Source organism: Hylobates moloch, unplaced genomic scaffold, assembly GCF_009828535.3.
Source record: "Hylobates moloch isolate HMO894 unplaced genomic scaffold, HMol_V3 SCAFFOLD_8, whole genome shotgun sequence".
NCBI lineage: Eukaryota > Metazoa > Chordata > Mammalia > Primates > Hylobatidae > Hylobates > Hylobates moloch.
The window spans coordinates 50,479,667-50,496,156 of NW_026652283.1; the positions used below are offsets into that span (position 1 = coordinate 50,479,667).

General features: G+C 37.5%; 1 protein-coding gene across 10 annotated transcripts in view; it reads right to left on the reverse strand.

Annotated features, from left to right (window-relative positions):
* The window catches only part of LOC116473135 (AGBL carboxypeptidase 4), a 1,494,771-nt gene that overhangs the window by 1,413,160 nt on the left and 65,121 nt on the right, over positions 1-16,490 (reverse strand). For 3 of the 10 annotated variants that reach the window (XM_058443101.1, XM_058443102.1, XM_058443098.1), the window contains one exon: positions 11,012-11,104. The exons of 5 other annotated variants lie outside the window; for them this stretch is intronic. The gene's annotated coding sequence lies outside the window, so the exon portion shown is untranslated. Of the gene's footprint in view, positions 1-11,011; positions 11,123-16,490 lie in introns of all 10 variants that reach the window. 2 more of the 10 variants (XM_058443097.1, XM_058443100.1) reach the window with 1 other exon arrangement.

Below are 16,490 nucleotides of genomic sequence, written 5' to 3' on the forward strand. Positions count from 1 at the left end.
GATCCAGAAGCAGCAAGGGTTCCAATACTATATATTCTAATGAGATCTAATTGGTTTATAAATAGTTAAAGAACCATTTCACTGGTGTTCCCTCCTTTAGTTTGCCCCAACTCCCCTATATCCATAATCTTAAACTGCAACTCAATTAGAAATAAGTAGGGTGGAGCTCCATTTCTTAATAAAGTTCTTCCTAGTTTGGAAAGAGCCTAAGAGCAATTCTGGATAGTGAAAGTGGTATTGAAGAATGAGACAACACTGTAATATTAGTGGCCAAAAGTTATACCTCTGCCCCCAATGAACTGCCCCCAGATAAGTGTGTCCTGGAAAAAAAGTACAATGAAATCACTCTGTGCCAATTTTAGGAAGATTTTATTACTTTCTGGCTTGATAGAATAACATTCCATAATACCCCAGGCATTATTTATTCCCATTAGACAAATACCATCTATTCTAATTCTCATGAGGGCCATATCTCGTTCATTAACAGGATTTTAGGAAAATGGATTCAGCAAATGTATATTTTATATAATTTACTGTGTAGTTTGTCATATATTCTCTTACAATTTTCAAGGTAAATGTTATTATTGGCTGTAGTTTCCTTTTTTCCTCTTCCTCAAAGCACTGTCACTCATCAGAAATACGTCAGAACATAAATATGTTTATTTTATATGTTAAAAATTGTGTGACGAGCATTTAGGATGGAGAGATAAAATATACCATAGAATCTGACTTCAAGGAGTTTACAACCTAACAGAACATATCAAAACTCAGGGCAAGTTTAGGTAAACAATTTTAAAAATATGCTGAAGAACACAGCTTTCAATTTTCTGAGCCCAAAATAATTTGTGACATACATTTCTACCTACTCTCTCCAGCTCTAACTTTAGATCAATATTAATAATACTGGATATCCAACATTGTACCAGGAAGTACAGAAAATAAAAAGAGGCATAAACAAAATTAATAACTGTTTATTAAATAACCATTTACTAGGTACTATGTATTTCATAATATATCAAAAAAGTATATTATAATGACTTACCCTTAAGAAATGTACAATGCAAAGGCAACTTAGTATGCTAGGAAGCAAACATTGACATTAGAAAACTTTGTTTTGCAAATTATAAATTATTGGTAAACCACTTAACCTTTATCAAGCTTGATCCTCATTTAAAACATAAGGTTCAAATGAGATAAGATGTCAAAGAGATAACACCAATAGTCTTCAAATTGTGTTTTATGGAGCCCCAGAGTTTGGAATCCCATGAGGTGCCTCATGGAATCTGGAGACAAATATCCTTTAGATCAATTAATGACTTTTGGACCAATTAATAAGAGTTTGAAAACCACCTGTATAAGCAAGACATCTCTGAAAGAGAACTGATCAGTTTGTCAAGAGAAAAAGATTCTTCTTATAGAGAAACAGTATATTAACCCTAGATTGTGGAGAGCTTTGGATGCCTGGCTAAAGAATTTGTCTATACAATGTCAGTTATAAGAAGTAGGAGAACAATCCGATCAAAGCAAAACTTTTAGAAAGATTAATTTGGCATGAATGTACAGGATCAACTAAAAATAGCAGATAAAAGCAGAAAAGTCAACAGAAAGGTATTACAATGATCCAAGTGTAATTAAATAAGCATTTTAACTAGAATGGGCACAGTGGAAATAAGAGCGGTAATTAAATAAGGGTGTAATTAAATAAGCATTTTAACTAGAATGGGCACAGTGGAAATACAAAGAATATGTCAAAGAAAATTAAAGCAGATCTTTTACATTTCCTGGGAGTCCTTTACTTCCAACTATGTGGTCAATTTTGGAATAAGTACGATGTGGTGCTGAGAAGAATGCATATTCTGTTGATTTGGGGTGGAGAGTTCTATAGATGTCTATTAGGTCCACTTGGTGCAGAGCTGAGTTCAATTCCTGGATATCCTTGTTAACTTTCTGTCTCATTGATCTGTCTAATGTTGACAGTGGGGTGTTAAAGTCTCCCATTATTATTGTGTGGGAGTCTAAGTCTCTTTGTAGGTCTCTAAGGACTTGCTTTATGAATCTGGGTGCTCCTGTATTGGGTGCATATATATTTAGGATAGTTAGCTCTTCTTGTTGAATTGATCCCTTCACCATTATGTAATGGCCTTCTTTGTCTCTTTTGATCTTTGTTGGTTTGAAGTCTGTTTTATCAGACACTAGGATTGCAACCCCTGCCTTTTTTTGTTTTCCATTTGCTTGGTAGATCTTCCTCCATCTCTTTATTTTAAGCCTATGTGTGTCTCTGAACGTGAGATGGGTCTCCTGAATACAGCACACTGATGGGTCTTGACTCCTTATCCAATTTGCCAGTCTGTGTCTTTTAATTGGAGCATTTAGCCCATTTACATTTAAAGTTAATATTGTTATGTGTGAATTTGATCCTGTCATGATGATGTTAGCTGGTTATTTTGCTCGTTAGTTGATGCAGTTTCTTCCTAACATCAATGGTCTTTACAATTTGGCATGTTTTTGCAGTGGCTGGTACCAGTTGTTCCCTTCCATGTTTAGTGCTTCCTTCAGGAGCTCTTGTAGGGCAGGCCTGGTGGTTACAAAATCTCTCAGCATTTGCTTGTCTGTAAAGGATTTTATTTCTCCTTCACTTATGAAGCTTAGTTTGGCTGGATATGAAATTCTGGGTTCAAAATTCTTTTCTTTAAGAATGTTGAATATTGGCCCCCACTCTCTTCTGGCTTGTAGAGTTTCTGCCAACAGATCCACTGTTAGTCTGATGGGCTTCCCTTTGTGGGTAACCTGACCTTTCTCTCTGGCTGCCCTTAATATTTTTTCCTTCATTTCAACTTTGGTGAATCTGACAATTATGTGTCTTGGAGTTGCTCTTCTCAAGGAGTATCTTTGTGGCGTTCTCTGTATTTCCTGAATTTGAATGTTTATTGTGGCACTACTCACAATAGCCAAGACTTGGAACCAACCCAAATGTCCATCAATGATAGACTGGATTAAGAAAATGTGGCATATATACACCATGGAATACTATGCAGCCACAAAAAAGGATGAGTTCATGTCCTTTGTAGGGACATAGATGAAGCTGGAAACCATCATTCTCAGCAAACTATCACAAGGACAGAAAACCAAACACCACATGTTCTCACTCATAGGTGAGAAGTGAACAATGAGAACACATGGATACAGGAAGGAGAACATCACACACTGGGGCCTGTTGTGGGGTTGGGGAGTGGGGAGCGATAGAATTAGGAGATATACCTAATGTAAGTGACAAGTTAATGGATGGAGCACACCAACATGGCACATGTATACATATGTAACAAACCTGCACGCTGTGCACATATACCCTAGAACTTAAAGTATAATAAAAAATAAAAATAAATTTTAAAAAAAGAAAATTAAAGCAGATCATGGATCAGTTCTGACAAAGTGGCAAAAAAAAAAAATTCATATCCCATCTTAGAGGAAAGGGAGGCACTAAAGACCAAATGAGAAAGTCACTTAACAAATCCTAATAGTCAAACATCAAAAGCAGCCCAAGATAAAAAAAAATAGAATCAAAATTCTACCTTTGACTAGGCCTGACTAGTTACTGGGTATCAAGAGGAGGCAAGTAAAGCAAATAAAGGAGTAGGAGCTATGAATGGAAACCAAGGTCAGGAACCAGCAGAGACAAATCAGATAGTATTTGTGGAAATTCAAAGAGGAGTTGCAGTATAGTCTAATTTGATTCCAGGGCATGGCAGATAGTTTTATCAGGCTGTTTTTAAATGGCTGGCTCAGAAGTGCCCACAGGCATTATGAGTCTTTTGAAAGGTTTTGATCAGCACCTGGCAAGGATTTCGCAGGTAAAAAGAAATAGAGACAAGGAGAAAAGAAAAATCAAAGATGTTTCACAATTCAGATCCTGGATATTTTGAAAATAGCAGCATTCATATAAACAGAAAAGCTGAGTTGAGAGACAGTTCAAGATATCAGAGGTATGAAGTGTGAGGGGAGAGGCAAGAAGCCAAGAATTGAAAATGTGCAACTAGCACAATGCCTGGAACACAGTGGCTGTTTAATAAATATTTCTTGGATGAATTAATAAATAAATGAGCAAGTGAAATAAGACATTCATGCAGCCAACATGTGGAATGCAGTGTGGCAATTCCTCAAAGAACTTAAAACGACTGCCATTTGACCCCGCAGTCCCATTATTGGGCATATACCCAAAGGGATATAAATTGTTCTACCATAAAGACACATGCATACATATGTTCATTGCAACACTATTCACAATAGTAAAGACATGGAATCAACCTAAATGCTCATCAACAGTAGACTGGATAAAGAAAATGTGGTACATATAAACCATGAAATACTATGCAGCTATAAATAGAATGAGATCATGTCCTTTGCAGCAACATGGGTGGAGCTTAAGCGAACTAACACAGAAACAGAAAACCAAACACTGCATGTTCTCACTTTTAAATGGGAGCTAAACGAAGTATACATGAATATTAGGAGGGGAACAACAGACGCTAGGGCGCACTTGAGGGTGAAGGGTGGAAGAGGGGAGGGGATCAGAAAAAAATACCTAGAGGGTACTATGCTTATTACCCTGGTGCTGAAATTATCTGTACATCAAACCCCCATGACCTGCAGTTTACCTAAATAACAAACCTGCACATGTACCCCGAATCTAAAATAAATTTTTTAAAGTAAAAATTTTAAAAAGGCAGTGTATATGTACACGATGAAGTACTATTCACCCATAAAAAAGAATAAAATCATGTCATTTTTGGTAACATGGATGGAACTGGAGGACATTATGCTAAATGAAATATGTCAGGAACCAAAAATTAAACACCACATGTTCTCACTCATATGTGAAAGCTAAAAGACTTTTAATCTCATAGAAGAAAAGTATAACAGAAGTTACTATATGCTGGTAAGGGTAGGGAGAAGGGGAGAGAAGGGAGAGATTTCATAAAAGATTAAAAAATTGCAGCTAGATTAAATTCTAGCGTTCTATACCACTGTAGGATGACTATTCTTAAAAACAGTATATTATGTAGTTTAAAATAGCTAGAAGGAGGATATTGTATGTTCCCACACAAAGAAACAATCAATATTTGAGATTATGGATAGGCTAATTACCCTGATCTAATCACTACACATTACGTGTATCAAAACATCCCTGTGTATCTCATGGATAAGTACAATCATTTGCCAATTTAAAATTTTTTATTTAATTTTTAAAATTTTAAGTTGATATTATCTCCATTTTATAGGTGACAAATGTGAAGGTCAGAAAAGGAAAGTAATTTTCAGGTCATGTAGCTCATAAGTAGGTTTGTGAGTAAGTATGTTTGTCTCTTATGCACTGTGTTGCAGTACAGAAATCTAAAAGACCACAATATGAGTGGGGAACTTGAAAATTATTACATGAATATTTGTGTGCCACATGAATATTTGTGAGCTACACTCAGTATTTAAGAGTGTAAAGTTCAAAATGAAAAGGTAGGTGCCAAAATTGAAAACGTGTATTTGGAATAATAAAGCGCCTTCTGTGCCATGCTGAGGAAGATGGGTTACATTGAAATTGACGAAGCGTCACCAAAGAGTTTTAGAAGCCATAGAAAGATATAATTAGATACGCATGTTGGAAAGATCCATGTAGTAGCATGGGATAAAAATAGAAAATAGGTAGGTTTTATAAAGTTTTAGCCTTCTTTGTACACTTATTTTAAAACTTGTTCTTGGCGAGGCATGGTGGCTCATGCTTGTATTCCCAGCGCTTTGGGAGGCTGAGGAAGGAAGATTACTTGAAGCCAGGAGTTTGTGACCAGCCTGGGCAACATAGTGAGACACCATCTCTACAAAAAATAAATTATCTGAGTTTAGTGGTGCACACCTGTAGTCCTAGTTACCTGAGAGACTGAGGGGAGACAATCACTTTGAGCCCAGGATTTAGAGGCTGCAATAAGCTATGATCATGCCACTGTACTCCAGCCTGGGCAACAGAGCAAGACACTGTCTCTAAAACATAAAATCATTCAATCAATCAAACTTGTTCTTTAGGACTTTTCTACTACTATTAATACCATTACTGCTTCTACTATGACTGTTATTTCTACCATTATTAAAAATTATTTTAATAAAAGATGCTTTGAATAGTTTAGTAAAGACAATTTTCTTGAAAAGCATGCCAATATGCATTTTAATTAGATTCCAGAGCAATCACAGTTGCTTTGACCATCAACTAAATAATGGTTCAGTCAGTAACTAGAATATATGCAGTCTCAGGAGGAACATGAACAGAATATACTAGTTACATGGAAGGAACAACTTTGGCACAAACAAAATAAAATTAGTTCCACAAATGAATGGAAGAAATTCGAAATAGTTTTGTGTACAGCCCCTTTGAAATGTTAAAAATCAACACTAACCAGAAAATATGGAAATAACTTTCTTCTCATTCTCTGGAATTCTTTTGGAGATCAAGTAACAATTATATTTTGTGTGAAAGCTTCTAAACCTCTTCTTTAGTGACTTTAGACTAGATATTTGAAGACAAAAAAGAGAAGAAGCTCAGATGCTGCTTCATGAAATACAAGGGGAAAGAAGACTACTAATTTTAACCTGCATTAAACATCTTAATGGTCTAGTAATTTGACATAATGCAGAAAAGACTAGACCTGTCTCCGTGGAGTTCCCTAAGAGGGAATCATGCTGTGTAGTATAGAGTGCATGAATTTCATGATCATCAATCCCTTCGTTAAGCTGTCTAATAAAAAGAATCTAAAACTCATTTTGCTCTGACTTCCTGATAAGTTAATTTTCATGATGTCTTGTAAAAGTTTTTCCATTTACTGTGGTAGTTTTAAAAGCTCCAAATTCTAGTAACAGCAGCTTACATCAGGATAAATAAAATACTTTTTCTAAGTGTGGGGAACATTTGAAAAATTGATTCTAATGGCATCATTTCATCAACTGCTTCATGATAAATTACTTCTGAGCAAGCCCAGGTCATCTGCATGAAGTTATCTTAGGGAATCTTATATTGTACCTAACCTCCCACTACATGAAATCTCATGTAACAAAACTAATTAAATATGTTTTCATTCAATAAATATTTAGTGAGATCTTACTATGGCTCTGTGCTGGATGTTTAGAATACAATAGTAAGTGAAGACAAATAGTTTTTGCCTCATGAGGGAAAAATGAGGGGGTCACACTCATTTTTAGAAACTCACTTTTAGAAAAAAAATGAGGGGGTCACATTCATTTTTAGAAGCAATGGATTAAAACAGATAATATAGTAATTTACTTGACAATGATTACATGAATATTTGTGAGCCACTTAAAATCATTGAATTTTAGAGCTAAAGAGGACCTATAAGATCTTCTAGTCTAACTCCCTAATCTGACAAGGGAAGAAAAGTAGGGCTCAGAGAGATAAATTGATTAAGTCAAGGTCATAAAAGTAGTTATTGGTTGAGACAAGATTCAAACCCAGACTTCCTGATTCTCCAGTTGATAATTTGCATCAAATCATGACACCTTCCCCTGCACATCAATCAAAGTGACTGGTTATCTTCTGGTTCCATCTTCCCATCACAGGCTTCTCTGGATGAAGACCATAAAACTGAATATACATATATTTCCTAAACATATGTGTGTGTTGGGTTTTCTCAAAATGTAAGTATTGGTCAGACTATAACAAGTAACAAAAATAATTTTATTGGAAAACTGCAACACTTACAAAGAAAATGTAAAATACAGAGGAGGAGAATCCAAAGTAGTTTCCTTCTGCCCCAGATTCCCACGTGCCTTCAGTATAGTTTCTTCCTTCATCTTCTTAAGTATGTAGTCATGTAATAAAGTCAAGTGGCACAGAAGCAGTGAGTGTTTGCTAATTGCCATAATGTCCGTTCACTCCCCTACTGCAAAGGCTAGTGACTGAACTGAGAACACTAGAGAAGCAAAACCTAACTCTTTTCCTGTGCCTCAATATTAACATGATGCCCAGTAATGGGATGGCTGGGTCAAATGATATTTCTAGTTCTAGATCCCTGAGGAATCGCCACACTGACTTCCACAATGCTTGAACTAGTTTACAGTCCCACCAACAGTGTAAAAGTGTTCCTATTTCTCCACATCCTCTCCAGCACCTGTTGTTTCCTGACTTTTTAATGATGGCCATTCTAACTGGTGTGAGATGGTATCTCATTGTGGTTTTGATTTGCATTTCTCTGATGGCCAGTGATGATGAGCATTTTTGCATGTGTTTTTTGGCTGCATACGTGTCTTCTTTTGAGAAGTGTCTGTTCATGTCCTTCGCCCACTTTTTGATGGGGTTGTTTTTTTCTTGTAAATTTGTTTGAGTTCATTGTAGATTCTGGATATTAGCCCTTTGTCAGATGAGTAGGTTGCAAAAATTTTCTCCCATTCTGTAGGTTGCCTGTTCACTCTGATGGTAGTTTCTTTTGCTGTGCAGAAGCTCTTTAGTTTAATGAGATCCCATTTGTCAATTTTGGCTTTTGTTGCCATTGCTTTTGGTGTTTTAGACATGAAGTCCTTGCCCACGCCTATGTCCTGAATGGTATTGCCTAGGTTTTCTTCTAGGGTTTTTATGGTTTTAAAGGACTATAAATCATGCTGCTATAAAGACACATGCACACGTATGTTTATTGCGGCACTATTCACAATAGCAAAGACTTGGAACCAACCCAAATCTCCAACAATGATAGACTGGATTAAGAAAATGTGGCACCTATACACCATGGAATACTATGCAGCCATAAAAAATGATGAGTTCATGTCCTTTGTAGGGACACGGATGAAACTGGAAAACATCATTCTCAGTAAACTATCGCAAGGACAAAAAACCAAACACCACATGTTTTCACTCATAGGTGGGAATTGAACAATGAGAATTCATGGACACAGGAAGGGGAACATCACACTCCAGGGACTGTTGTGGGGTGGGGGAAGAGGGGAGGGACAGCATTAGGAGATATACCTAATGCTAAATGATGAGTTAATGGGTGCAGCAAACCAACATGGCACATGGATACATATGTAACAAACCTGCACATTGTGCACATGTACCCTAAAACCTAAAGTATAATAATTAAAAAAATAAAATAAAATAAAATAAAATTTCAAAAATAAAAAAATATTAACATGATGCTAAGGCAATTATTTGAATTGCTGCAGTATTCATCAGTTAGCTAGCTCCCAACAAAACAACTTAAGTTATTAATTCACCTTTAGTTTCAGAGTAATAAAATATTCCAACATAGGCACACCTCAGGACCAAAGTCAGGGCAAAGGCTTCTTTTCATGTTGAATATATACTTTTCTGCCTGAGATTTCTGAAAATAACACTGAATTCAGGGTTCTGAATGTTAGAATTTATTTTTCTATCAGCTACAAAGAAAAGAACAAAAGGTTACAAAGGAAATGCTCCAACTGCCCATGCATATGTGGTACATAACTAAACTTGGCAATTTGACTATATATTCCAGGAAAGAGCAGAAATTATAATGCAGACTTTGTCATCTAGGCAAAAAGAACCATGATTTTTTAAAGTTAAATTCTCCCTTCTCCCCCCAAAAATTGTTCTTCAAAAATACAATGGAATAATAACTAAGAATGGAATGGAAAGCTGAGTGTCATAAGAAAAAAAAAACTCATATATCTACTGGAAATATGTTTTTTGTTTCTCATGCAAAAATAATTACAAAAGAAATTTTGAATTAAAGAAAAGGCTAACTTCAAGGATGCAACTATCATTCATATTGTTCTCTATATTAAAATTTAATTTCTCTCATCTTGGTTGACAGAACCAAGTAGGATCTTGTGCAGATTCAGGATTCTTCCTTCCAGCCTGTAATCCTACCATTGAGAATCTATCCTGTAGATTAGATATCATCTACATATAATGTAATGGTGAAGAATAGAAACATAAGCTTTGAATTAAGACAGACCTGGATTTAAGTCCTTCATCTGCCATTTACTGAATAATCTTAGGCAAGTTACTTAATCTTATTAGGCTTCAGATACTCATCTATAAAATGGAAGTAATAATACCAACTTCATACAGTTGCAGTATTAAACAGTATAATGTATGTAAAAGCCTTAACATAGTACCTAAAGACACTGTAAATGATCAAGATATTTAGCTAAAAGAGTACTAGAAGTAGTAATAGTAGTGATTTTGCTAAGATTTTTATCTCTAAGAATCTATTTTCTAGGTGGCTAATATTATAATCATTGATGTCAGGAGTATACAGAATATAAGAGTCCAACCATTATTTTCTCTGTGCTTTATTAGATACTGTAATATTCATTTATTAAACAGTTATTACAGAAATCATCCACTTTAAGACTACTTAAACAGTAGATAATTATCTATTAGATTTTAAAACAATGTATTATGTCATTAAAAAATGAGAAAGTCTCTTTAATATAAAGTTCTTTAATATAGAACCTGACTTCAAAACTGATATTCAAGTCCAGGAAAAAAAATGTTTCTAGAAAAAAGTCCAAATATTCAAAATTATTATTATTGACTATGGTTAAGATGACTTAACTCTAACTGATCTCTCCCACACATTGATTTAGGACATTAGATTATTTTTATTTATAATTTAAAGCGAAAAGCCTGAACAGCTGAATATGAATATAAAACACATTTTATTATAAAGAACAAATTAAACAAGTATGTAAACTGTTGATTATTATTAGAAAGAGCAAAAGCTTTGGAGCTAGACTAACCTGAATTTCAAAACCCAGGTGAGTACATATTGTATCCATGATAGGGCAAGTTACTTAACCTCTTTATGCTATCACTATTGAAATTATTACATTATTCTCAGACTAACAATAAGAAAATCCAGCTCCATGGAAATCAATGATTGCCTCCTATCAATTTCTCACAATCCCATGCTCTCTAAGTGAGCACCTACGTATGCATACATACATGAAACAGACCATCCCCATGTACTTATGTAATTACCTTCAGTGTGACCCAAGACTATGATGCTTTATCTTGCTTATCCTCCCTCTGGTCTTCTTCATTAAAAATGGCCACACAAGTCCTGATTTTCAGCTACAGGAAAGCAGAGAGCTGAGAAGAGGCATGAGTAGAAAGCATCACATCCACCTTATCACACAAGACTATCAGGCAAACTGGCACTCAATCCTTTTCATGTAACCTCTTCATAGTGATAGTCCCTTTTCCCCAAACACATTTAATTGAACTATGAGTTCTGAAACCTCCAAGCAAGTGAACAAAACCCATATAACCAAAATAAAGACAGTGAGTTTCACTTAACCTCCGTTTCTAGATCCCAATAAACCATTTGGTTACCAAGCCATCTACTGTATAAAGATTAACATAAATAGCAAAAGTATACATATTCTCAGATAACTATGATGTCATTGTCCAACCTTTCTATAGGAAAGACTGCACATTGCAAAGCAGTTATGGGATCACAAAAAGGGCCAATATAACAGGGAAGTTGGGCTGCTTCTTTGACAGCTTTGTTTAGTGACTGGACAATTCCACAATAAATAATTTTATTAAATTTTTTTACATTATCAAAGCCATATTTGTTCATTCAAGGCAATTTGGAAAGCAAAAAAATAATAATAATAATTCAACCAGAGTCCCATTAGTCTATTACAATGAATTTTTTTTTTTTGAGACGGAGTCTCGCTCTGTCACCCAGCCTGGAGTGCAGTGGCGCGATCTCGGCTCACTGCAAGCTCTGCCTCCCAGGTTCACACCATTCTCCTGCCTCAGCCTCCTAAGTAGCTGGGACTACAGGCACCTGCCACCACGCCTGGCTAAATTTTTTGTATTTTTAGTAGAGACAGAGTTTCACCGTGTTAGCCAGGATGGTCTCAATCTCCTGACCTGGTGATCTGCCTGCCTCAGCCTCCCAAAGTGCTGGGATTACAGGTGTTAGCCTCCGTGCCCGGCCTACAATGATTATTAATAGTTTGGTGTATTTCTTTCCTCTTTCTAATTTCTAAGAAGAGAGTCATATTTTTAACATAATTGTAATTACTTGACATAAAATTGTATCCTGTTTCTGCATGTAACTTAAGTACATTGCATATTAACACTAGCTTTTCAAAAATGAACATTTTAATAAATGCATAAAATTTTACCAAGTTCTGGGTGGAGCCAAGATGGCCGAATAGGAACAGCTCCGGTCTCCAGCTCCCAGCCTCAGCGACACAGAAGACGGATGATTTCTGCATTTCTGCTTGAGGTACCGGTTTCATCTCACTAGGGAGTGCCTAACAGTGGGTGCAGGACAGTCGGTGAAGCGCACTGTGCGCGAGCCGAAGCAGGGCGAGGCATTACCTCACTCGGGAAGCGCAAGGGGTCAGGGAGTTCCCTTTCCTAGTCAAAGAAAGGGGAAACAGACGGCACCTGGAATATCAGGTCAGTCCCACCCCAATACTGCGCTTTTCCAACGGGCCTGGAAAACGGCACACTAGGAGATTGTGTCCCGCACCTGGCTCGGAGGGTCCTGTGCCCACGGAGTCTCGCTGATTGCTAGCACAGCAGTCTGAGATCAAGCTGCAAGGCGGCAGCGAGGCTGGGGGAGGGGCGCCTGCCATTGCCCAGGCTTGCTTAGGTTAACAAAGCAGCCAGGAAGCTCGAACTGGGTGGAGCCCACCACAGCTCAAGGAGGCCTGCCTGCCTCTACAGGCTCCACCTCTGGGGGCAGGGCACAGACAAACAAAAACTCAGCAAGAACCTCCACAGACTTAAAGGTCCCTGTCTGACTGACAGCTTTGAAGAGAGTAGTGGTTCTCCCAGCACGCAGCTGGAGATCTCAGAACGGACAGACTGCCTCCTAAAGTGGGTCCCTCACCCCTGAGCAGCCTAACTGGGCAGCACCCCCTCAGTATGGACAGACTGACACCTCATTCAACCGGGTACTCCTCTGAGACAAAACTTTCAGACGAACTATCAGACAGCTGAATTTGTGGTCTCACGAAAATCCCCTGTTCTGCAGCCACCGCTGCTGACACCCAGCCAAACAGGGTCTGGAGTGGACCTCTAGTAAACTCCAACAGACCTGCAGCTGAGGGTCCTGTCTGGTAGAAGGAAAACTAACAAACAGAAAGGACATCCACACCAAAAACCCATCTGTACATCACCATCATCAAAGACCAAAAGTAGGTAAAACCACAAAGATGGGGAAAAAACAGAACAAAAAAACTGGAAACTCTAAAAAACAGAGCACCTCTCCTCCTCCAAAGGAACGCAGTTCCTCACCAGCAACGGAACAAAGCTGGATGGAGGATGACTTTGATGAGTTGAGAGAAGAAGGCTTCAGACGATCAAACTACTCTGAGCTACGAGAGGAAATTCAAAACAATAGCAAAGAAGTTAAAAACTTTGAAAAAATATTAGAAGAACGGATAACTAGAATAACCAATGGAGAGAAGGGCTTAAAGGAGCTGATGGAGCTGAAAGCCAAGTTTCGAGAACTACGCGAAGATTGCAGAAGCCTCAGTAGCAGATGCGATCAACTGGAAGAAAGGGTATCGCTGATGGAAGATGAAATGAATGAAATGAAGAGAGAAGGGAAGTTTAGAGAAAAAAGAATAAAAAGAAATGAACAAAGCCTCCAAGAAATTTGGGACTATGTGAAAAGACCAAACCTACGTCTGATTGGTGTACCTGAAAATGATGGGGAGAATGGAACCAAGTTGGAAAACACTCTGCAAGATATTATCCAGGAGAACTTCCCCAATCTAGCAAGGCAGGCCAGCATTCAGATTCAGGAAATACAGAGAACGCCACAAAGATACTCCTCGAGAAGGGCAACTCCAAGACACATAATTGTCAGATTCACCAAAGTTGAAATGAAGGAAAAAATGTTAAGGGCAGCCAGAGAGAAAGGTCGGGTTACCCACAAAGGGAAGCCCATCAGACTAACAGCTGATCTCTCAGCAGAAACTCTACAAGCCAGAAGAGAGTGGGGGCCGATATTCAACATTCTTAAAGAAAAGAATTTTCAACCCAGAATTTGCTATCCCGCCAAACTAAGCTTCATAAGTGAAGGAGAAATAAAATACTTTACAGACAAGCAAACGCTGAGTGATTTTGTCACCACCAGGCCTGCCCTAAAAGAGCTCCTGAAGGAAGCACTAAACATGGAAAGGAACAACCGGTACCAGCCACTGCAAAAACATGCCAAATTGTAAAGACCATCGAGGCTAGGAAGAAACAATAGCAACTAACGAGCAAAATAACCAACTAACATCATAATGACAGGATCAGATTCACACATAACAATATTAACGTTAAATGTAAATGGGCTAAATGCTCCAATCAAAAGACACAGACTGGCAAACTGGATAAGGAGTCAGGACCCATCAGTGTGCTGTATTCAGGAAACCCATCTCACCTGCAGAGACACACATAGACTCAAAATAAAGGGATGGAGGAAGATCTATCAAGCAACTAGAAAACAAAAAAAGGCAGGGGTTGCAATCCTAGTCTCTGATAAAATAGACTTTAAACCAACAAAGATCAAAAGAGACAAAGAAGGCCATTACATAATGGTAAAGGGATCAATTCAACAAGAAGAGCTAACTATCCTAAATATATATGCACCCAACACAGGAGCACCCAGATTCATAAAGCAAGTCCTCAGTGACCTACAAAGGGACTTAAACTCCCACACAATAATAATGGGAGATTTTAACACCCCACTGTCAACATTAGACAGATCAACAAGACAGAAAGTTAACAAGGATATCCAGGAATTGAACTCAGCTCTACATAAAGTGGACCTAATAGACATCTACAGAACTCTCCACCCCAAGTCAACAGAATATACATTTTTTTCAGCACCACACCACACCTATTCCAAAATTGACCACATAGTTGGAAGTAAAGCTCTCCTCAGCAAATGTAAAAGAACAGAAATTATAACAAACTGTCTCTCAGACCACAGTGCAATCAAACTAGAACTCAGGATTAAGAAATTCACTCAAAACCGCTCAACTACATGGAAACTGAACAACCTGCTCCTGAATGACTATTGGGTACATAATGAAATGAAGGCAGAAATAAAGATGTTCTTTGAAACCAACGAGAACAAAGATACAACATACCAGAATCTCTGGGACACATTCAAAGCAGTGTGTAGAGGGAAATTTATAGCACTAAATGCCCACAAGAGAAAGCAGGAAAGATCCAAAATTGACACCCTAACATCACAATTAAAAGAACTAGAAAAGCAAGAGCAAACACATTCAAAAGCTAGCAGAAGGCTAGAAATAACTAAAATCAGAGCAGAACTGAAGGAAATAGAGACACAAAAAACCCTTCAAAAAATTAATGAATCCAGGAGCTGGTTTTTTGAAAAGATCAACAAAATTGATGGACCGCTAGCAAGACTAATAAAGAAGAAAAGACAGAAGAATCAAATAGATGCAATAAAAAACGAAAAAGGGGATATCACCACCGATCCCACAGAAATACAATCTACCATCAGAGAATACTACAAACACCTCTATGCAAATAAACTAGAAAATCTAGAAGAAATGGATAAATTCCTTGACAAATACACCCTCCCAAGACTAAACCAGGAAGAAGTTGAATCTCTGAATAGACCAATAACAGGTTCTGAAATTGTGGCAATAATCAATAGCTTACCAACCAAAAAGAGTCCAGGACCTGACGGATTCACAGCTGAATTCTACCAGAGGTACAAGGAGGAACTGGTACCATTCCTTCTGAAACTATTCCAATCGATAGAAAAAGAGGGAATCCTCCCTAACACATTTTATGAAGCCAGCATCGTCCTGATACCAAAACCTGGCAGAGACATAACCAAAAAAGAGAATTTCAGACCAATATCCTTGATGAACATTGATGCAAAAATCCTCAATAAAATACTGGCAAACCAAATCCAGCAGCACATCAAAAAGCTTATCCACCATGATCAAGTGGGCTTCATCCCTGGGATGCAAGGCTGGTTCAACATACGCAAATCAATAAATGTAATCCAGCATATAAACAGAACCAAAGACAAAAACCACATGATTATCTCAATAGATGCAGAAAAGGCCTTTGACAAAATTCAACAACCCTTCATGCTAAAAACTCTCAATAAATTAGGTATTGATGGGACGTATCTCAAGATAATAAGAGCTATCTATGACAAACCCACAGCCAATATCATACTGAATGGGCAAAAACTGGAAGCATTCCCTCTGAAAACTGGCACAAGACAGGGATGCCCTCTCTCACCGCTCCTATTCAACATAGTGCTGGAAGTTCTGGCCAGAGCAATCAGGCAGGAGAAGGAAATAAAGGGTATTCAACTAGGAAAAGAGGAAGTCAAATTGTCCCTGTTTGCAGATGACATGATTGTATATCTAGAAAACCCCATTGTCTCAGCCCAAAATCTCCTTAAGCTGATTAGCAACTTCAGCAAAGTCTCAGGATACAAAAT